Below are 23,937 nucleotides of genomic sequence, written 5' to 3' on the forward strand. Positions count from 1 at the left end.
TCAAGACACTGACCACTGGTACACAAAACCAGGGCACTGAAAGGAAGTCCTTAACCCTAGAAGTCAGTTCGCAGAACGGAGAGGATGGGTGGGGCGGTAAGGAATCTATAACTAACCTATGTTTCTTACAAATATATTGTTACCGAAGGTAAGTAACTTGTTCATTTCAAAGAAACACGTTAGTTAGATTCCTTACCTCAGAATAGATACCCCAGAAATACCAGCCCCGGAGGTGGACCTGCAAACTAAGTTCACACCAGAAAGACCTGGAGAACAGAAGGGCCAAAGAAGCCGTCTCTCCGTACTTGGCTGTCCAGGCAGTAGTGTTTGGTGAACGTGTGCAAAGATGCCCAAGTAGCTGCCTGACAGATGTCATTAGAGGGACTCCCTGTCCCAAAGGAGTGGTAGCTGCCGTCGCCCTGGTGGAATGGGCGCGCAGTCCCACTGGAGGCTCCTTTTTGCCAAAGAATAGCACGCTTTGATGCACAAAACGATCCACCTGGAGATGGTCCGTTTGTGTACGGCCTGACCTTTCTTGGTGCCCACGTAACCAACAGACAGCTGGTCATCCACCCGAAACTGTTTGGTGCGATCCAAATAGAAGGAAAGCGCACGTTTTGGATCCAAATGGTGGAGCCTCCCTTCCTCTTTTGAAGGATTTGGGGGCGGAAATAAGGTGGGCAAAATGATGGTTTGGCAAATGTGGAAAGCAGTAACCACCTGGGGAAGAAAGGAAGGTCTAGTTCTGAGGACGACCTTTCCTGGATGAACAGCCAGAAAGAGAGGCTTGGAAGAAAGCTTGTAGCTCACTCACCCTGCGCGCAGAGGTGATGGCCACCAGAAAGGCAGTTTTCAAAGCTAGAAGCCTGAGAGGACAGTTATGTAGTGGCTCAAAGAGAGCACACATAAGATATGTGAGAACCAAGTTCAAGTCCCACTGGGGCATTACGAAGGGAACAGGAGGAAAAAGTTGAGTTTATTTTTATTTATTTATTTATTTAATGGTTTTATAAAGCGCGTAGTAACTCAAAGAGCATCCCAGCGCTGACCTGTTTCTCCAAGGGTTTCAGCCGTCTGATGAAATTATGTCTGCGGGAAAAGGAGGGTCTTTAGAGTTTTTCTGAACTGGAGGTAGTTCGGTTCTGTCCTGAGTCTTCGTGGTAGATGGTTCCAATGTTTGGCCGTGTGAACCGAGAAGCGACGGCCACCGGTCTTGGCTTTTCTGACTCTAGGGACTACGATAAGATTTTCTACGCTAGACCGGAGGTCTCTCTTCGCTTTGTATGGGATTAGGAGTTCTTTGAGAAGAGGGGGGCCGTTATTGTTGAGGGTTTTATGGGCCAGACAGAGGGCCTTGAAGACGACCCTTTCTCTGACTGGGAGCCAGTGGAGGGATTTAAGAGCCGGCCTGGCGGAGGATCTTCCAGGTGTGCCCGTGAGTAGGCGGGCGGCGGCGTTTTGGACTTTTTGCAGCGAGTTCAGGGTGGCTTCAGGGGCTCCCAAGTAGATGGCGTTACAGTAGTCTAATCTTGCCAGGATTAGACCCTGAATGAGGAGCCTCCTTGCGGTATCGGGAGCAGGGGGAAGATCTTCCTGCAGGCTCTGAGTAGCCCAAAACATGTCCCTGCCGTTCTTTTAGCCTGAGTTTTAAAGCTCATGTCCTTCTCAATCCACACACCAAGGCTCTTGACCTCTTCCTTGGGTGTGGGAGGGTCACCTAGGCAACTGGGCCAAAGGTGAGATGGCCCATCAAAAGGATCTCAGTCTTGGACCCATTCAGTTTCAGTGAGGAGAAATTCATCCATCGGTGGACTTCGGAGAGGCAGCTGTGGAGATCGGATGGGGCGTGGTGGGGGTGTGAAAGGGTTACGACCAGCTGAGTGTCGTCGGCGTAGTTGATAACTGACACGCCGAACGAGCTGACCCTCTTCTCCAGTGGGGCCATGTACACGTTGAATAACGTAGGGCTAAGGGATGAGCCCTGTGGTACTCCGCACCGGAGGGGGATGGTGGATGAACAGCTGTCGTTTTCCCGCACCTGGAAGGAGCGTCCTGATAAGAAGGATTCTAGCCATTTCAAGGCCGTACCCTTTAGTCCGATCTCTCCCAGTCGGTGGATTAGGGTGGGATGGTCTACAGTGTCGAAGGCCGCACTGAGATCCAGGAGGATCACTGCCACTGATCCTCCTGTGTCCAGAATGCTTCTGGCCTTCTCCACCGCTGCCAGGAGGGCGATGTCCGTGCCCTGACCTGGACGGAACCCTGTCTGGGAGACCGCTAAGAGGTTGTTGCTTTCTAGGTAAAGCGATAATTGCTTGTTTACCAGCTTCTCTGCGATCTTGCTGTTTCCAGGGAGAAGGGAAATGGGCCTATAGTTGGTGAAGTCCTGCGGGTCTAAGGAGGGTTTTTTTAATAGACCTTTGACTGCGGCCGCTTTCCAGCTGGGGGGGGACTATGCCCTCCGAGAGAGAGGAGTTGATCAGGGCCGTGAGGGGAGGGATGATGGTGCTCGACACTTTTTTTAGGAAGCGGAGGGGTGCAGGGTCAAGGGGGGAGCCACTTTTGATTGAGGCCAGCGTTGCTCCTACTTCTTCCGTTGTTACGGGGCCGAAAGCGTCCAGGGAGGGTTGGGGGTGGGCTAACAGCAGAGGAGGATAGGTGGTGGTGGTAGTGAGAGCCTGCTCTGTGTGGGCCTGATCGGGGGGGGTATGGTAAGAAGAATTTTTTTAATCTTCTCGTCAAAGAAGGTGGCTAAGTTGTTACATTTAATTTCAGCTTCTTTGGGATCGAGGGGTTTAAGTGGGGGGTCAGGGGCGTGGAGGAGTTCTTTAAGAACTGAATAGGTTTCATGGGCCGAGCAGGCAGCGTTTTTAATTCTGTTCTCGTAGAAGCTAGTTTTGGTGTTGCGGAGCTCTTTTTTGTAGGTTTTTACAGAGGTACGGAATGATTCTTTTTGTTCCTTGGTTTTTTCCTTCCTCCAGATACGTTCATTCCTTTTGCAAGCCTTACGCAGAAGGTTGAGTTCCGGGGTATACCAGGGTGAGGGATTAACTCTCTTGGTGTGTTTCAGAGAGTGGGTTTCAGGCAAAATGGCGTCGAGCGATTGGGTAATCCAGGTACTGAATTCTTTGTCCCCTGCTACGGTGTCGTGGGGGGGGGGTAGGGAGCGTTTTCCCTAAGTTTGGCTGCCCAAATGCCTGGTTCCAATTTCTGCCATCGTCTGGTATACGTTCTGGTTTTGGGAGGTGGAGGGGGCGGAGTGATGATGTTCCATACTAGGGAGACCAAAAAGTGGTCCGTCCAGGGAAGGGGGATATGGTCAAGAGTTCTCAGATTGGGGATATTGGAGAGAATAGGATCAAGCAGTTGCCCTCTTTCATGAGTGGCCTGTGGGTTTTTGAGGTCAAGGCCCATTGAGGTGAAATCCTGGAGTAGTTCACTGGCCTGCTTGTCATCCGGGTCCAAGAAATGTACATTCAGGTCTCCTAGTAGTAGGTAGTTGGTGGTGGACGTGCATTTGATGGACGTCTGGTCAATAATTTTGTTCGGAAAGTCTCCTAGATTGCCTGGCGGGCGATATACCAGCGTTCCTGACAGCGAGGTAACTGGGGAGATTTGTATTGTATAGTGGCAGCTTTCGTATCCCTTGATGTTGCCATCAGATATTCTACAGGTGAGGGTGTCTTTAAGAATTATCGCTAGTCCACCTCCCCTCCCCTCTGGTCTGTTCAGTGAGCACATGACGTACCCGGGGGGGAGTGCTAGAACGATGTCTGGGCCGCTACTGGGGGTGAGCCAGGTTTCTGTTAGAAACAGAATGTCTAAGGCATTGTTTGCGATTAAGAGGTTCACTTTGTGTGAGTGTTTCACGAGCGACCTGCAGTTAAGTAGGCCTAGGTGCAAGCCCTTGGGTGCCGTGTTCTGATTGGCGGGGTCGCAGAGGTCACAACCGGAGAATTGGGTATCTCCATTCAGGATGCGCGAGCAGAAGGATTGTTTGTTGGGGTTTAAGGCTAATAAGTCCGCGCGAGTGTAGGTCCTGTCGTTACGGGCTGAGAGGGGCAGAGTGGCTGGGCCTAGGGCCGGCTGGGCCCGGACGGGCCCAGACGGGCTTGCCTTTGGCGCGCTGACGGCGCGACCGCTGCGCCCGTCCGCTGCGCCCGTCCGCTGCGCTCCCTATGCTGGCACATGTTTTATGGGGAGGTTATGGGCGTTAGAGGGATGGGCGTGGCCAACAGGAGTGGGCGTGTCCCGTGGTTCCTCGAGGTGAGTGATGGCGGCGAGCCAGCGTTTCCTGCCCCTGACAGCGCTTGGATCGGCTGATTGGGGTTAGCAGGTGAGCGCTAAGGAGTGGGTGCTAAGTGCTTTAAAAATACAGAAATACAATTTTAAAAGCAGTGAATTTTCAATTTTAAGCAAACAGAACTCCCGGCTTCCGCCTCAGGAGGATTAGGATTAGGATTAGGATTATGCCCTTAAGGAAACGATTTACAGCAGGGGACTTGTAAAGAGAAGTAAGAGAAGTGTGAGAAGTTGGCCTGGCATATGCTGGTCACTAGTTAAAGTGGCCACGTTGCACCAGTCCAATTCGACTCTTATGGTAGATACGTTTAAGACAACCTTTTAAAGAAAACTATCCTAGTGGTAGCTGTGGAGAGCAGCCTTCAGGCTAAGTCTCAGAGGAATGTAAAGCAGCTTGTTTTACCTTATAATCTCTTGAATTACCAAATGAAAGGACACCACACAGGTATATATATCAAATCTATATGTATTTATTACTAGACACACTCTACTAATCTCTTTATGAGATTAGAATTCAAGAACATATGCAAACATCAACGTTTCACAATAAATTAAGCACAAATATAGCTGGGGCCCTAGGGGCGTACCAGACCATATACTAAAAAAGAGGTTTAGAAATGTTGACTTGCAAGGGGACAAGGCCTAGGGCCTGTAGAATCGCTGGGGCCTCACTAATCCACCCAAGGCAGGTAAGTAAAGGACCCACGGGAGACGCTTGCAGTGTGAGAACACAGCCGCGGGTTCCCTATTGATTTCAATGGAGCAAGTCGCGGTTGGATTTTTAAAGTTCTAGGGTACTTCGGGAGAGTCTACAAGCATGCCACTTACAGGGTAAGTAATTCGAAGGCCAACACACACAGGAGCACCAGAGTGCACAAGTTACCTCACCCAGGGAAGCCAGGTGCATAGGTGTCTTTTGGTGTCGGGTCACGGCGTCGTTTTCAATGGCAGCCGAAGAAGATTTGCTGCTTGTGAAGACTGGAGAAGTGTCCGGTGGAATCCAAGGCTGGATTCAGAAGAAGGAAGACCTGAAAGCAGAGGAGACAGTGTTCAAAGTCACTTGCCAGTGACCCGGGGCCAGGAAGATGGATGCCCACAATCGTCGGGTGATTTCAGGTGATCACGGATGTTTTGACTCTTCAGCCACGAGGTCCAGGAGGCATCGATGATGACCAGGAGCTGGATTCGGAGTGTCCCACGAAGTCTGCAGCTTACTGAGGTGTCGGCAACCGGATTGGAGCCAACAAGCCTTGGCAACAGCAAGTCTCGTGGAAAGTGAAGAAAGTCAGCGGTGCAGACCAGCAAGGTCTGAGGGACTCACCCAGCGAGGGTAAGTCAGGGCAGGCCTGGAGCAACCAGGGGAGCCCTTTGGTTCGATGAGAAAGTCTTCGGGGGACCCACAAGCCAACGAGCAAGGGATCGCGAAGACGCCTCATGAGGATTCACTTCACAGGAGCCCACGGTCACTTGGGACGAGGTAGGCCTCTGATGTTCGGTGGAAATCCTGCTGGAGGTTTGGGCCACACGTGGTCCAAAGCACAAGTTCGTAGAACGTCGTTAAGGGGTTGCCCTCGACAATAGTGCACGCTACCTGGGTATTGCCGTTCCTCGTCACTCGTGGGGTCCACTCGCCTCAGCTTTGCTGGGGACACATGATGACCATTGAGAAGTCAGGAAATCCACTTCTGGGGCTGCATGGACTTCGGACTCCAGCGGGAAAGTTTACGACCGTTGATTCAAGTTTTTGGTGCCTGCCAAGCAGGTGAGTCACTCCTTGACTCCAAGGGAGATTCTTCAGTCTTCCAAAGGTAGTGGAACGTCAAAAGGCCAGGATTCGTCTTCAGAGCGTCGTCCAGGGTTATCTAATTTGCAATGGCAAGGTTTCGCTATCTTATACTAAAGAAAAGGGAGGGACTAGCTCTATGACCCCTCCTATGGGAGGGTCAGGGGAGTGGGTGGCTACACCCACTTCTCTTTGTCCAGTTTCGCGCCAGAGCAGGGGCAGGTAGCCCCTTAACCGGTTTGAGCTGGCATATGCACAGAGGCGCCTACTGCTCCCCCAGTGCAGGACTTCAAAGCACTCTAGGAGTGCACCCACCCAGCCCCAATACACTAAATCCTGTCTGGAAGGTGGTGACACCTCCCTGTGACAGGATGCCTATTGTTGGGCCTCCTCCACTGCGAGTTTTGGTCAGCAGCAGGAGGGCAGCCCAGTGTCTGTGCTGGTGGCATCCATTTTGTGAGGCCAGGGCTGTTTCAGATTTCTACCGTCTTTCCACAGTAGGCACATGTTTACCCCTCTAGAAGGGTGGGATCATACTCCCACACCAATTACTGGTGTGGGGGTATGATTCCAAGTTGTTTGACACCAAACACAACATGTTTTGATGCAGCCATCTCAAAGTTAGCATTTACCGGTAGGTTATAATGCACTTAAGAGTATATGGTTTAACCGCATCCACAAACAACCACAGAGAATAGACTCTGCCAGCTGCAGAGGGGCCCTGCTCATGCAGAGGCACCCCCTTGTAGGAGAGTAGGGTCTGCAATCCTATGATCACCCAGATTTTTTGCTTTTGCTTCATTGGTTTACGACTTTCCCCGGCTGTGGGCCTGCCAATCAGACCCACAGCCTAGCTGTTCTCTCTCGAAATGAACACACATGTACATTAGGTGCATCCACTAATTGGAACTGGGCCGCCTTATCAGTCCCTGTATCAGCATACCACAGGTATCCAGGGCATCGGTGTACCCAGGGCCTACCAGGGGCCGCAGCATGTATTATGCCTCCCCTGGATGGCCGCCCAAATCTGACACAACTGGCTGCACGACAGCTGGGGCAACGTGGTGTCATCACCCGTTGCTGTAGGTGTAGTATTCCTACACCTAACCCTAAAATGGACGCATGGATTCCTGTCAGTCACTCCTATGGCAGGCCTTATCAATCCTGAAGGCAGAGTGCTGGGAATCATGTGAGATGGTGCTCTGGCGCGAGCTGGGCCCGTCGACGGCTTGCGGAACCAAATCCTAATAGCCGTTCCATGGTGACGCGGGCCAACTACCTTAAAGTGCATTATAATCCTCGCGGTTATTTGCTAACTTTGGCATCGCATCACCCAAACATGTCGAGTAAGGTGTCATACGAATTGGAATACGAACCCCTCGCCAGTTCTGGCGACGGGGTTAGCATTCCACCCTTCTAGAGGGACACGACATGGAAGTAACCTTGAACCCCGGTTAAAGTTGACTCAAGCCACAGCATCACAAAATGGATGCTGCCACCAGACACAAGTCTGACCTCCTGCTGCTGGGAGACCTTCCAGCGAGGGGAGCTTGGACAAAGGGTTTCCTGTCGAGGGCGGTGTTAGCACCATCCCAGACAGGGTTTGTGTATCCCAGGTAGGCAGGGCTGAAAGGAAGGTGATTGCAAGTGGCACCCCGGTGCTCACTGTGCATAGCCCGGCTCAAACCAGTTTCGGGGGCACACCAGCCCCTGAGCTGGGGCGAAGCCGGACAAAGGATAGGGGTGTAACCACCCCCCTCCTGGTCCCACCCATAGGTAGGACCGAGTTACGGGCCAGCCCCTTTTTCCTAGAATAAAGGTGGGAGCGGGTCCCCTTCCCAAATTGGATAATTCTGAATCTTGAACTACTTTCCACGAAAGGAACTCTTGACTATTTCTGAAGACTCTCCCTTGTGGCTAAGGAGTAGCCACCCTGCACCAGCAGGCACCACCTAAGCGCTTGCGGTTTGCTGTACGTCTCTCCCACGGATCAAGACTGCCCAGCTCGACGAGACCCGGGTTCCCTGCCATCTCTGACCTCTACCTACATCGTCAGCCCAGCTGAGATTCGTAGGTGTGACGAGACCTGCGGGACCGGCCACCTTCAGAACCTGCACGACGCTTATCTAGCACGCCCACCGAGGGACCCTCGAGTGAGTGCACCTAGGGTTTGAGAAGCCCTAACCCTGAGCGGCTCCAGCACCGAAGTCTGCCTCCCCAGCATCCACGAGATCTGCGTGGGGGCCCTTCTGCTCCTTGTTGCTCACCGCGTTGTCCGGCCACTCGCCGACCGGCTTGTGGCCCTCTTCACGACGCACCACGACAGACTTTCATCACTGGTCTGGTTGCTCCAGACTGGCTCTTGCTCCCCTTCAACAGAGGAGTACCTCGGACCCTCCTGGTCCACTCCCGACGCCATCTTGACTCCACCGCGTGGGTTTGCCACTGCCAAGACCTGCTGCCCCATTCCTGGGCCCAGCATCATCGACAGCAGACACCTTCGTGGGACAGCTCGCCCTCCATCCTGGTCGCCGCCGCGCCTCCTGCTCCGAGGAACAGCCGAGTCCGACGTCATCCACTCACCTGGTCGAGGTGACTTCAGCCGGTACCTTCCTGGTACCCACACGATCGCTGGCTAGCGGTTGAGAACTGAGTCCCCTCTGCTTTCAGGTTTTCTTCATCACCGATCCAGGCTTGGATCTCTCTGAACATCAACACTGGTCGCCTGCCAGCAACTTCTTCTTTCAGGCTCCTGAGACTACAACGAGGACTCCCGACATCTTGCTGAACCCCACGCAGCCGCAGCCTCTGGGCTAGGTAACTCGAGCATCTCGGTGCTCCATCGTAGGTTCACTCTACAAGTGTCCAGTTCCTTTTTCGTTTAGTCCCACTGATCGGATTCCTCCGGAACCAGTAACTTTAAACTTTCTAACCTTTCCCATTCCACTTGCAGTGTAAATGGTTTCGTGCCCTTCGGGCATTTGTGTAAATTGTGCAACCAGAAGTATTTTCATAAGAGTTTTGTAGTGTGCTTAGCTCCCTGACTCATGAAGAGCCAGGGTAGTCTTGTTATAAATAAATATCCCTTATTTTCATAACAACTTCTGTGGTGTCCTTTCACTTGGTGTTCAAGGGGTATATGTGATGGTAAACAGCTGGCTTAACACGCCCTCTAGAGTTTAGCCTGAAGACTGCTCTTGTCCACGCTACTAGGATAGCTGGTCTATAAGGTTGACTTACAACCAATCATCAATAAGGGTCGTTTGGAATGATACACAGTGATCACTAGAATAGTGAGCACTACATATCAGGCCAACTTCTCACACCCCTCACATGTAATCCAAACACCCTCCCCTCAGGATTGATAGGGCCTGCCTCAGGGGTGACTGATAGGCTTATATGTGTGTGTAAGGTGAGGTATAGGGAACCTATACCTCAGAGAGGAGTGCTAACACTACCTCACCCAGGCTGCAGTAGCAGGCCTCTGGTGTCAGATTTAGTCTGCTTTCCCAGGGGTGGCATAATACATGCTTCAGCCCCTGGTAGGCCTGTGAAGTACCTATGCCCTTGGTACCTAAGGTACTATATACTAGGGGCTCATAAGATACCACAGTATCCAATCACTAGTGCATCTAATATGCACTCCAAGTTGTTTAGAGAGAACAGAGAGACTGGGGCCCTGATTAGCAGGGTCCCAGCCTGACTATAGCCAGAAACCAGTGCTAACATCAGAAAACAAGTGGGGGCAACATAAGTGCAAATCCTACTCTCCTACAAGCAGGCTGATCAGAAAGCCTAAGGAAGGCTGAAATGGCCATGAGGTAGCCCTTTAGAGTGCCCAGCGGAGAGCCCTGTTGGGCCAAAGATAGGAGGAACAAGATAATCTCAGAAAGAGGGACGGGAAGGGAATCCACAGCCCTTGCTGTGCACCATGCTACAAATGTGTTCCATCTGCAGGCGTATACCGTAATACTGGAGGGGCGCCTGTCTGCCGAGATAACATCACAGACGTCAGGAGGCAGCTCTTAGCAAGGGATCCGTAGAGAAACACATAGTGTAGGTAGGTGCATCACTTACACCTCACTAGAAAGCATGTCGGTCCACGGAGAGTCTGCAGAGACTCCCTTAGTGGTCATCGACCCTCCACAGGTCGTGTCACGATATGCAGCTCTTAGCTTCACGGAGATGAGACAGCTGTGTGCCTCCAGGAAGCTAAACCAGGGTTCTAACCCTACCATCGCATTTCTGATAGGTCTCTTAGAGACTTACGACGCTAGGAGGTCCTCTAACACAGGCCCCCCTAATGCTGATGGGAACATGCCTCCCTTAGAGGGAACCCTTGGTGACCCTGACCTCGACCTCAATGGTGAGGGGGAAGAGGAAGAAGAGTTAGAAGGGGACGAGGCAGACGGAGGTCCAGTAGTAGTCAGTAGGCTCACAAGGACAAACTTAAGCAGGCATGAGAATGGAACTGGGGGAGCCCCGGGCCCACGCTTAAGCAGGCTTAACCTTGGGAACGGACGAGTTAGGTCTCTCTCGCGAGGCTCTAACAGATCTGTTCGAACACATGTTTCTCAGGCATCTTCTCAGAGAGGGATGACGTCCCATCAGAGAAAGGAGCACGAAGCGAAGATGAGGGAAGTCAATCTGAGGATCGAGCGGGAAGAACTTGCCCTCGCCAAAGAAAGACTTGCCTTGGCCCGAGAGCAGAAATTGAGTGGGTTAGATCCCACTGGTGGCAGCATTCTCATTAGAGAGAAAGACAGGGGTATAGACACTAGACACCTGAGTAAAATAGTGCCCCCCTTTAAGCAAGGGGACGACATCCACAAGTGGATAACTGCCTTGGAGAGGGCTTGCACTGTCCAGTGCGTCCCCCCAAGTCAGTGGGCAGCTATACTGTGGCTCTCCTTTGAAGGTAAAGGACGAGACAAGCTCCTCACTACGAGAGCTGAGGATGTCAACAACTACCAAGTCCTGAAGAATACACTGATTGATGGGTTCGGCTTGACCACCGAGCAGTACCGGGTGCTGTTCAGGGACACCCAGAAAATTCAGTCTCAGGATTGGGCTGACTTTGTCGATTGTGCCACTAAGGCTTTAGAAGGTTGGTTGCTGGGTAGCAAGGTTACTGATTACACAGGATTGTACAATCTTATCATGAGAGAACAGATTTTAAACAACTGTCAGAACCAATTGTTGCATCAGCACCTTGTCGACTCGGAGCTGACCTCTCCCCAAGAATTGGGAAAGAAGGCAGACAGATGGGTCAGAACAAGGGTCAAGCAGAACCAGACTCAGAACCAGGGTGGTCAGAAGAAAGCAGACCAAAAGGGTAGTAACAAGAACGAACAAAATGACCAGAAGTCTTCGACAGGCCCCCAACAAACCAAAGAGGGTGGGGGTCAGGCTTCACAGCAGAAAAAGAAGACTCCAGAAGGCCAGTCAAAAAGGTGGTGCCAATACTGTAAAAGTAAGACTCACTGGTTTAGTGAGTGCACCAAGAAAGGAGGGCAAACTCCTGCCACTGCAGCCCCTAAGGCACCTGCACCCCCTAGTACAGTCAGCAGTGGTAGTGCGCCTCCCAAGGCATTAGTTGGGTTAACCTTGGGAACTGAGGGGAGTGACGACTTAGTTGGCACGCTCACTCAGGCCGTCCTTGTCTGTACAGGGGATATGGATATGTCCCCTGATGCCAGTCCCAATACTTTGGGCAAATACAGGCAGACGCCTTTGATCAATGGAAAAGTGGCTCAGGCCTACAGGGACACTTGTGCCAGTGTCACCATGGTGACGCCTAACTTTGTGGACCCTGGACAGATCATACTAGGTACCGATTACCTAGTGACCAATGCCAGCAATGTCACTACCAATCACAGTATGGCAGTTGTTGATTTCTCCTGGGGAGGGGTAAGTGGCCCGAAGAAAGTTGTGGTTAGTTCAGACCTCCCCGTAGAATGTCTGTTGGGCAATGATTTGGAAACGTCACAATGGTCAGAAGTGGAGCAGAGGACTCACATGGAAATGTTAGGCTTGCCAGCACATGTCCTTGCTGTGACCAGGTCACAGGCCAAAAGATGCCCCACTGAACAGGTGCTGGATCCTGGAAGAACGGACCAGACACCATCCAAGAAAAGGAGCAGTAAGGGTAAGGCCTCGCCTTCCCCCTTGCCCCAGGTCGTGGATCAAGTCTCTGAGGAGGCTGACCTTAAGGAACTGAGGGAAACTGAGCCACAAGAGCTTGAACCTGGTCAGGTTGAGTTTCTGGGCTCAGGGGGACCCTCTAGGGAAGACCTGGGGAAGGCACAGTTAGACTGCCCCTCACTTGAACCCCTCAGACAGCAGGCTGCTGCTGAGGCTGCAGGGAACGCCACAGGTACCCACAAAGTGTACTGGGACGATGGACTCCTGTACTCCGAGGCAAGAGACCCCAAGCCTGGCGCGACCAGGAGGCTGGTCGTCCCCTTGTCTCTGAGAGGTTTCCTCCTTACCTTGGCCCACGAGATTCCCCTTGCAGGTCACTTAGGCCAGAATAAGACTTGGGACAGAATTGTTCCACACTTTCACTGGCCCCACATGTCCGAAGATACGAAGGAGTTTTGCCGCTCCTGTGTCACTTGCCAAGCCAGTGGTAAGTCAGGTGGCACGACAAAGGCCCCCCTCATACCACTGCCGGTGGTGGGGGTACCCTTTGAACGAGTGGGGATCGACATTGTCGGACCAATGGAACCCCAGACAGCATCAGGGCACAAGTTTATACTGGTGGTGGTGGACCACGCCACCAGGTATCCTGAAGCTATTCCCCTTAGGACCACTACAGCACCTGTTGTGGCACGAGCCCTGGTTGGAGTGTTCTCCAGAGTGGGCTTCCCTAAGGAGGTCGTCTCCGACAGAGGTGCAAACTTCATGTCGGGATATCTGACTGCTATGTGGAAGGAGTGCGGTGTCAACTACAAATTCACCACACCCTATCACCCACAATGCAATGGGCTTGTTGAGAGATTCAACAGGACCCTAAAAGGGATGATTCAAGGACTACCTGAAAAGCTTCGGCGGAGATGGGATGTCCTGATACCCTGCCTCTTGTTCGCCTACAGAGAGGTCCCGCAGAAGGGGGTTGGCTACAGCCCTTTTGAACTTCTGTTCGGACATCCTGTAAGGGGACCCCTTTGTTTGGTAAAGGAAGGATGGGAGAGACCTCTCAAAAAGCCGGCATCAAACATTGTGGACTATGTGCTCGGTCTCCGCTCGCGGATGGCTGAGTACATGGAAAAGGCATCTAAAAACCTTGAGGCGAGCCAAGAATTACAAAAAGCTTGGCACGACCAAAAGGCTGTCCTGACTGTGTATCAGCCTGGACAGAAGGTGTGGGTGCTGGAGCCAGTGGCCCCAGCAGCACTCAAAGACAAATGGTCTGGGCCCCACACGATCATTGAGCAAAAGGGAGAGGTCACCTACTTGGTAGACCTGGGAACTCCCCGGAGCCCCCACCGGGTGCTCCATGTAAACAGGCTCAAGGCATATGTCGACAGGGAGGGCATGGGCTTGCTCATGGCCACAGATGAGGGACAGGAGGAGGAGAGTGGTGACCCTCTCCCGGACCTGCTCTCTCAGAACCCTGACGATGGGTCAGTAGATGGTGTTGTCTTTTGTGGCAGCCTCTCTGGACATCAACAACAGGATTGTAAACAGGTTCTTCAATCCTTCCGACATATGTTCTCTCTGACACCCAGTCAGACCAATTGGTGTACCCATGAGGTCGACACTGGGGACAGTCTGCCCGTAAAGAGTAAAATCTATCGACAGCCTGATCATGTCAGAGACTGCATCAAGACAGAGGTGCAGAAAATGTTGGAGCTGGGAGTCATTGAGCCCTCGGACAGCCCCTGGGCTAGTCCAGTAGTTTTCGTACCAAAACCTCACACCCAGGGCGGTAAGAAAGAGATGCGTGGACTACAGAGGCCTCAATGCAGTCACTAAGACTGACGCCCACCCGATACCAAGAGCAGATGAACTTATAGACCGGTTGGCTTCGGCCAACTACTTAAGTACATTTGACCTGACAGCTGGGTATTGGCAAATCAGGTTAGCTGAGGAGGCCAAGCCCAAAACAGCATTTTCTACCCCGGGAGGGCATTATCAGTTCGTGGCAATGCCCTTTGGTTTGAAAAATGCACCTGCCACCTTCCAAAGGCTGGTGAATCAAGTTCTCACTGGGTTGGACGACCTCTGCGCGGCGTATCTGGACGATATCGCTGTCTTTAGCTCCACCTGGGAGGATCACCTGGTCCACCTGAGGAAAGTGTTAGAGGCTCTGCAGAAGGCAGGCCTCACTATCAAGGCCACTAAGTGTCAGATAGGGCAGACACAGGTTGTATACCTGGGCCACCTTGAAGGTGGAGGCCAGGTTCAGCCATTGGAGAGCAAAATACAGGTCATCCAGGACTGGGCTCCTCCAACCACCCAGACTCAGGTTCGAGCTTTCTTGGGCCTGACTGGGTATTACCGGAAATTTGTCAGGAATTATGGATCCATTGTGACCCCGCTAAACGATCTGACAAGTAAGAAGATCCCAAAAAAAGGTCAGTGGACAGCCAGCTGTCAAAAGGCATTCGATGACCTAAAGCAGGCCATGTGCACAGCACCTATCCTAAAGAGTCCAGACTACTCCAAAACATTCATTGTCCAAACAGACGCTTCGGAGTTGGGTGTGGGAGCTGTTCTATCCCAGCTGAATTTTGTGGCAAATATTTCGTTACCGGTACTATTTTTTATGCGGTAAAGTCTATTAAGAATAACTCAGTAAATATAAGAGGCAGAATCCGTGGTATTAGAGGTTTTAAAAGGCTTTATTCCTATACAAAGGAATACAATTCGAATTGTAGGCATGCTATTCCATCACCACGAAAGTTCAGGAAGGAAGGGCATATATTATTGACAGATAGGCAGTTTTATAGAAAATACATTACAGTGAAACAGATGCAAGAGGCGTAACAACTGATAGTATAGATAAAAGGTGCATACGTAGCTAATAGAGGCGGTCATATGGGCGTAATTTAATAAACGTCATCATACATGATGTCACAAGTGGGTGGATCCATAAGAGAATCCTGCAATGTCAGCAGAAATATTTGGCAGAGATGCGCGCGCAGCCGCATGACGTGTGATTGACGTGCAACTAGAGGGTGAAGGAGACTTGACATTTAGCTCTACATGTGGAGACAGAAGTCTGGGGTTATGTCAACCTAATCCCAAATCATATCTAATATCCTATGTTTAAAGAACTGTGTTATCCAAAAAGAGAGGTCTCTTAGGATAGAATCTATTCTATACTGACTATACTGACTGTTAGTGCGTGTACAAGCGTCTAAGTGTCTACACTAGATGCGAGGGGGTAGGAATATTCCATGGTAACAGGGCTATGAATTACTTGCATGAGGACAGCGAGGCCTGGCCCTTTGCGCGGTAGCTGGAGGAATGTTTACCTAAACTACTAGACAGGAATGCATCGGATGAGGAGCGGAGGAGATAATCTTGAAGGTGAAATACAGTTTTTGGCAGGCGACAGGCTGGATCAGGCACCGTTAGCCGCGCAGGGAGTAGGACAAAGTTCATGGTCACAGATGCAGGCTCAGACTGGAGCTTTCAGAGGCAGAAGGCAGGAAAAGGCTTGATGACAGAATTCGGGCCTACTCGCCTGAATCTGTAAAATGTGGAAAGTGAACCACATAAAGTCGGTGGCCTTTCATACTTAGGAATGGAATATCTGACCCATTCATGGCGGATCTGAAAGAGGACATGTTGACGGTGGACGCACATATATTTGCGTCTTCAAAACTGGAGCAGGAGGGAACATACATGTACTTATAGCATGTACATGGAGCCGTTGGGGTCTACGATAGGGGACATAACTGATCACAAAATTCATATTTCCTCAAGGAGGCTGACCCCCAGAGAGAAGAATTGGTCAGCTATTGAGAGGGAGGCCTTTGCTGTGGTTTGGGCCCTGAAGAAGTTGAGGCCATACTTGTTTGGCACTCACTTCAAGATTCAGACCGACCATAAGCCCCTCTTGTGGCTAAATCAAATGAAGGGTGAAAACCCCAAACTACTTAGGTGGTCCATTTCCCTACAGGGGATGGACTTCACAGTGGAGCATAGACCTGGCACTGATCATGGCAATGCAGATGGGCTCTCCAGGTATTTCCACTTAGAGCAAGAAGACTCACCTGGTCAAGGTTAGCTTATTGTCCCAAAGTTTGGGGGGGGGTCATGTAGGAGAGTAGGGTCTGCAATCCTATGATCACCCAGATTTTTTGCTTTTGCTTCATTGGTTTACGACTTTCCCCGGCTGTGGGCCTGCCAATCAGACCCACAGCCTAGCTGTTCTCTCTCGAAATTAACACACATGTACATTAGGTGCATCCACTAATTGGAACTGGGCCGCCTTATCAGTCCCTGTATCAGCATACCACAGGTATCCAGGGCATCGGTGTACCCAGGGCCTACCAGGGGCCGCAGCATGTATTATGCCACCCCTGGATGGCCGCCCAAATCTGACACAACTGGCTGCACGACAGCTGGGGCAAGGTGGTGTAATCACCCGTTGCTGTAGGTGTAGTATTCCTATACCTAACCCTAAAATGGACGCATGGATTCCTGTCAGTCACTCCTATGGCAGGCCTTATCAATCCTGAAGGCAGAGTGCTGGGAATCATGTGAGATGGTGCTCTGGCGCGAGCTGGGCCCGTCGACGGCTTGCGGAACCAAATCCTAATAGCCGTTCCATGGTGACGCGGGCCAACTACCTTAAAGTGCATTATAATCCTCGCGGTTATTTGCTAACTTTGGCATCGCATCACCCAAACATGTCGAGTAAGGTGTCATACGAATTGGAATACGAACCCCTCGCCAGTTCTGGCGACGGGGTTAGCCTTCCACCCTTCTAGAGGGACACGACATGGAAGTAACCTTGAACCCCGGTTAAAGTTGACTCAAGCCTCAGCATCACAAAATGGATGCTGCCACCAGACACAAGTCTGACCTCCTGCTGCTGGGAGACCTTCCAGCGAGGGGAGCTTGGACAAAGGGTTTCCTGTCGAGGGCGGTGTTAGCACCATCCCAGACAGGGTTTGTGTATCCCAGGTAGGCAGGGCTGAAAGGAAGGTGATTGCAAGTGGCACCCCGGTGCTCACTGTGCATAGCCCGGCTCAAACCAGTTTCGGGGGCACACCAGCCCCTGCGCTGGGGCGAAGCCAGACAAAGGATAGGGGTGTAACCACCCCCCTCCTGGTTCCACCCATAGGTAGGACCGAGTCACGGGCCAGCCCCTTTTTCCTAGAATAAAGGTGGGAGCGGGTCCCCTTCCCAAATTGGATAATTCTGAATCTTGAACTACTTTCCACGAAAGGAACTCTTGACTATTTCTGAAGACTCTCCCTTGTGGCTAAGGAGTAGCCACCCTGCACCAGCAGGCACCACCTAAGCGCTTGCGGTTTGCTGTACGTCTCTCCCACGGATCAAGACTGCCCAGCTCGACGAGACCCGGGTTCCCTGCCATCTCTGACCTCTACCTACATCGTCAGCCCAGCTGAGATTCGTAGGTGTGACGAGACCTGCGGGACCGGCCACCTTCAGAACCTGCACGACGCTTATCTAGCACGCCCACCGAGGGACCCTCGAGTGAGTGCACCTAGGGTTTGAGAAGCCCTAACCCTGAGCGGCTCCAGCACCGAAGTCTGCCTCCCCAGCATCCACGAGATCTGCGTGGGGGCCCTTCTGCTCCTTACTGCTCACCGCGTTGTCCGACCACTCGCCGACCGGCTTGTGGCCCTCTTCACGACGCACCACGACAGACTTTCATCACTGGTCTGGTTGCTCCAGACTGGCTCTTGCTCCCCTTCAACAGAGGAGTACCTCGGACCCTCCTGGTCCACTCCCGACGCCATCTTGACTCCACCGCGTGGGTTTGCCACTGCCAAGACCTGCTGCCCCATTCCTGGGCCCAGCATCATCGACAGCAGACACCTTCGTGGGACAGCTCGCCCTCCATCCTGGTCGCCGCCGCGCATCCTGGTCCGAGGAACAGCCGAGTCCGACGTCATCCACTCACCTGGTCGAGGTGACTTCAGCCGGTACCTTCCTGGTACCCACACGATCGCTGGCTAGCGGTTGAGAACTGAGTCCCCTCTGCTTTCAGGTTTTCTTCATCACCGATCCAGGCTTGGATCTCTCTGAACATCAACACTGGTCGCCTGCCAGCAACTTCTTCTTTCAGGCTCCTGAGACTACAACGAGGACTCCCGACATCTTGCTGAACCCCACGCAGCCGCAGCCTCTGGGCTAGGTAACTCGAGCATCTCGGTGCTCCATCGTAGGTTCACTCTACAAGTGTCCAGTTCCTTTTTCGTTTAGTCCCACTGATCGGATTCCTCCGGAACCAGTAACTTTAAACTTTCTAACCTTTCCCATTCCACTTGCAGTGTAAATGGTTTCGTGCCCTTCGGGCATTTGTGTAAATTGTGCAACCAGAAGTATTTTCATAAGAGTTTTGTAGTGTGCTTAGCTCCCTGACTCATAAAGAGCCAGGGTAGTCTTGTTATAAATAAATATCCTTTATTTTCATAACAACTTGTGTGGTGTCCTTTCACTTGGTATTCAAGGGGTATATGTGATGGTAAACAGCTGGCTTAACACGCCCTCTAGAGTTTAGCCTGAAGACTGCTCTTGTCCACGCTACTAGGATAGCTGGTCTATAAGGTTGACTTACAACCAATCATCAATAAGGGTCGCTTGGAATGATACACAGTGATCACTAGAATAGTGAGCACTACATATCAGGCCAACTTCTCACACCCCTCACATGTAATCCAAACACCCTCCCCTCAGGATTGATAGGGCCTGCCTCAGGGGTGACTGATAGGCTTATATGTGTGTGTAAGGTGAGGTATAGGGAACCTATACCTCAGAGAGGAGTGCTAACACTACCTCACCCAGGCTACAGTAGCAGGCCTCTGGTGTCAGATTTAGTCTGCTTCCCAGGGGTGGCATAATACATGCTTCAGCCCCTGGTAGGCCTGTGAAGTACCTATGCCCTTGGTACCTAAGGTACTATATACTAGGGGCTCATAAGATACCACAGTATCCAATCACTATTGCATCTAATATGCACTCCAAGTTGTTTAGAGAGAACAGAGAGGCTGGGGCCCTGATTAGCAGGGTCCCAGCCTGACTATAGCCAGAAACCAGTGCTAACATCAGAAAACAAGTGGGGGCAACATAAGTGCAAATCCTACTCTCCTACAAGCAGGCTGATCAGAAAGCCTAAGGAAGGCTGAAATGGCCATGAGGTAGCCCTTTAGAGTGCCCAGCGGAGAGCCCTGTTGGGCCAAAGATAGGAGGAACAAGATAATCTCAGAAAGAGGGACGGGAAGGGAATCCACAGCCCTTGCTGTGCACCATGCTACAAATGTGTTCCATCTGCAGGCGTATACCGTAATACTGGAGGGGCGCCTGTCTGCCGAGATAACATCACAGACGTCAGGAGGCAGGTCAAATGACGTCAACTTCCGTCGTTCAATCTTCACGTAAGGAGGTAGAGGCTGGACAAGTTTGGGTGGAGGACCGTCCCCTGCTGCTGCAAAAAAAGATCCTACCAAAGAGGCAGTCTGATCGAAGGATCGATGGCCATGTCTAACAGCTCGGGATACCAGACTTTTTGTGCCCATTCCGGAGCCACAAGAATGACTTGGGCCCGGTTGCGCTTGATCTTCTTCAGCACTCTGGCCAGAAGTGGTATAGGCGGAAAGGCGTATAAAAGACCGCAACTCCACTCGCTACAAAAAGCGTCACCTAGCAAGTGCCGCCTTGGAAAATCCAACGTGCAGAATTGCTGACATTGCTAGTTTTCTTTGGTGGCAAATAGATCTAACCAAGGCTCTCCCCACTGTCGAAAGAGACCTTGCACCACCTCCGAGTGAAGACGCCATTCGTGATCCATCATGTACCTGCGACTGAGTTCATCCGCCCTGGCGTTCAGGGAACCTGCCAGGTGTTGAATCACCAGAGATATGCCCTCATGTTCCAGCTACGTCCAGAGGCGGAGGGCCTCCTGACACAGGGTCCAAAACCCCACCCCGCTATTGTCTGTTGCAGTACCACATGGCAGTGGTGTTGTCCGTGAACACCTGCACTACTCTTCCCCGGACAGAGGGAAGAAATGCTTTGAGTGCAAGATGAATTGCCCGAAGCTCCAGAAGGTTGATTTGGAGCCCAGACTCCGCAGGAGACCAGAAGCCTCTGATTTACGCCTCCCCCATGCGGTCACCCCATCCCAGCAGTGATTCATCAGTCACCACTGTCAACTCTGGTTGGGGAAGGGAGAGGGATCTGCTGTCGACCCAATCTTGGTTCGTTAGCCACCACTGCAATTGGTGTGCAGTGCACTCTGAGATCTGGACGCAATCGGACAGATTCCCCTGATGCTGTGCCCACTGGAACTTCAGGGCCCACTGCAGAGCCCGCATATAAAATCTGCATGGTCCACCAGCATGATGCCGGAGGCCACCAGGCCCAGTAGCCTGAGGGTCAACCTGACCGAAACCCGGGATAGAGGCTGAAAGATCCCAGACTCGCTGTTCTGGAGGATAGACCCGATACTGCGTCATGTCCAGAACCGCTCCGATAAAGAGGAGCTTCTGAGAGGGAGTCAGGTGTGACTTCGGCACATTGATGGAGAACCCCAGTGAATGCAGGAGGTCGGCCGTATTCTGGAGGGTGTTGACAACAGACTGGGGGCGAGCCCACCTTCAACAGCCAGTCATCGAGATAGGGGAAGACTGGAGCCCCTTGTGAGAAGTTGGCCTGATATATGATGTCACTAATTCTAGTGTACACCTTGTATCAGTCCAAACAACCCTTATGGTGATTGGTTGTAAAGTCAACCTTATAGACCAGCTATCCTAGTGGTAGCATGGACAAGAGCATTCTTAGGCTAAACTCTGAATGGCATGTGAAGCCAGCTGTTATACCATATGTAATCCCTTGAATACCAAATGAAAGGACACCACAACAGATATATATATAAATAGAATGTATTTATTTTAGTCAAACCCTCAGCACTCTTTATGAGATTCGAAGTAAGTACAACAAAGTCTTATTTAAGCATACAATAAGTCACACAGGTAAGTAATACAGTTAGCCAAGCAAAACAACACAAGAAACTCTACCCCTATGCTTGAAAAGTACTAAGTATCATAGTTTTTACCCCCAAAGGGTATGGCACTCAAGGAAAAGAAAAAAGGATATTGTGACGAAATAACAGAAAATGGAAAAAGAACAATACAAGTGCAACACAATACAAAAACGATCACAATAAATAGAAAAAAGTTTCCTTTTTATTTAGAAACATATTAGTATGAGCATTCGATGACTCGCTTATGTGTTTTTTTTATACAAAAATCAATAGCACATAAGACATACTAAAAGTTATTCACAAAACAGAAATATAATGCAAAAATAAACCACAAAAAACAGGTTCCCAGGCAGGGGGGGAAGAAAGAAGATATGAAAAAGGGGAACGATTTTCAATCAAAGGACAAACACTCAACTTCAAACAGCTCGCATTCATAAATCATTCCAAAAATCATTCAACATAGGCCAAACAGCCTTTTAAGGGCCCATTCCCAGAGAGGTGATCACAAGGAAATCTAGCAATAGGTCAAGATGGTAACAGTGAGCTAGAAATCAAGCTGTATGGAGAGTCTCAGGGGCGGGAATTGCAGGCCCAAAGAAAAACGCCGACGCGCGTTTCGGTGAAACACACTCCAAACCAGGAGCACCACCTTCCTCAGGGCGTAGCAGACAGACCCCCACACACAGGCTGGGACCTATAAGGATAAGAAAAAAAATAATAAAAAAAAAAAATAGAAATAAAGTACTATAAAAATAGAATAATATATTTTTGAATAAACAGACAAGTCCACAGACCGAGTGCCATAGTCCCTAAGGAGGAAACACATTACTGTTCGAGTATAAATTCTCAATAATATTTTAGAAGCTATAATTCTGAAAACAACGAAAACAACGGAAATATCAGGATGTAGAATAATTTACACCTAGGAAGATAGAGAAGGAAAATGTAAACAAAAATAGGAAAAAATTATGAATACAGGCCAATAAAATAGAAAAGAGAAAAACCCATTTAAGGATTTTTACAGGCAATCCATCATCGGACACAAAGAAAAACAGTCTAGAACTGGGAGAATACCATACCGAATTTAAAAAAGCTAAACAAGAGCTACAGACAACAATATAAATGATTATATTTACCTGTGTATGTGAAAAGTGATAATCAAGGAAGAAAGATGCAGATCTATGCTAATGAAGAAACTCTTTGGTATGGCTCTCTAGAACGGGATAAAAAAGGAAAGAGAACAATACGCATGAAAACATAAACCTTAAAGATTAGAGAAATGGTGAAGCAAGAATGAATATAGAAGAATAATAGAAACCAACAAAGAGAAAAAATGTCATGATCAAACAATAGGGATTGCAACCCTGTTTTAAAAGCGACCCAAAAATGTCTCGCTAGTGAATTGGTGGAGATGAAGAATGGCAAAAACAAGCTATAAAACGGGGTTACCTAAATTTTAGAGCCGTCGACGGTGCAGCGGCAAAATCATTCATGTGTTGTGGGAAAAACCGATCCGCCAGCAAAACTCCCGTGATTGTTGCATACACACTCGGATCGGAAAAGTCTCCACAGGAGATAAAGATGGAGTCTAGAAAAAACCAAGATACCACAAGCAAGGAAAACGGTCAGGTTGTGGGGGTCATGCAACGGAGTAATAAACATGCAGGCTAAAAATGCATTGCTAACTATTAAGTCTGAAGACTTAAGAGAGCAAAAAACTACAAGGGTGTAAATAAAGGGCCGCTGTCATATAGGGGAAGAACCCAGTGAAAAGAAATACGCTCACCTGGATCCAAACGGGCCTTTCCTAGAGAATATTGAAGCTATCAAATGCGTAAACGGATAAGTTGAAATTCTTTAGGAATGAAGAATCCAAAACTCGAATTGCTGAAAAGCAAAAAAATAATATAAAAACAAACTAAAAAGGTGATAATGAGAGTAACGAGCCTAAGATATAGGCATACAATCAACGAAAATGAGCAAAGGCGTAGTGAACGCGGACATAAACAGTTTACCTGAAAGAGATACAATGTCAGCGTTCTCGATAACGGCGGTCAGGTCGGCAAGAGCTTTTCGCGGAAAAGATCGCATAAGAGAGGATCCTATTGGAGAGCGGATATTTAAGCCCCACGAGTCAGAATCCTTCCCAGCTGGACAGCCAATAAACCGGCGAGTCTCAAAAAAACTGTCAACCAACTAGCTTGGTCGAGATGAATAGGTAAACCAATAAACGGGGCTGAACAAGAGCCACGATAAGTGCCCTGAAGCAGACAAACGCCAACACGGTATCCAAGGTGAAGGATGCTCAAACAATAAAGAAAAAAATAATAAAAAAACATGTGAAAAACGGGAGAAGTGGCGCATGGATACTGAAATAGAAAAGCATCAAACACGAGTACACGAAGAGTATTCGAAGTAGAATTGATAAACATAAAAAAGAGACTAAAGGGTAACAAATATGAAAACAGACTTATGTATATACATAAAGAGAAATATGTGTATTGCAAAATAAACCCAGATGTTCAAAAAATAAAGGGCACAGAAAATTCTTAGATTATGGCATTCTCCCATGGTAAGGATTCGTTAAGCCCTCTGGTCTTAGTATCAAGAACAAAAATCCAAAAAACCTCACGTTTTTTACGTAGGTCTTCTGGATTCG

General features: G+C 50.1%; 1 protein-coding gene across 3 annotated transcripts in view; it reads right to left on the minus strand.

Annotated features, from left to right (window-relative positions):
- Positions 1–23,937, minus strand: part of VPS13A (vacuolar protein sorting 13 homolog A) — a 2,314,464-nt gene that overhangs the window by 1,056,078 nt on the left and 1,234,449 nt on the right. The gene's annotated exons all lie outside the window — the stretch shown is intronic.

Source organism: Triturus cristatus, chromosome 2_1, assembly GCF_964204655.1.
Source record: "Triturus cristatus chromosome 2_1, aTriCri1.1, whole genome shotgun sequence".
In the NCBI taxonomy this organism is placed as follows: domain Eukaryota; kingdom Metazoa; phylum Chordata; class Amphibia; order Caudata; family Salamandridae; genus Triturus; species Triturus cristatus.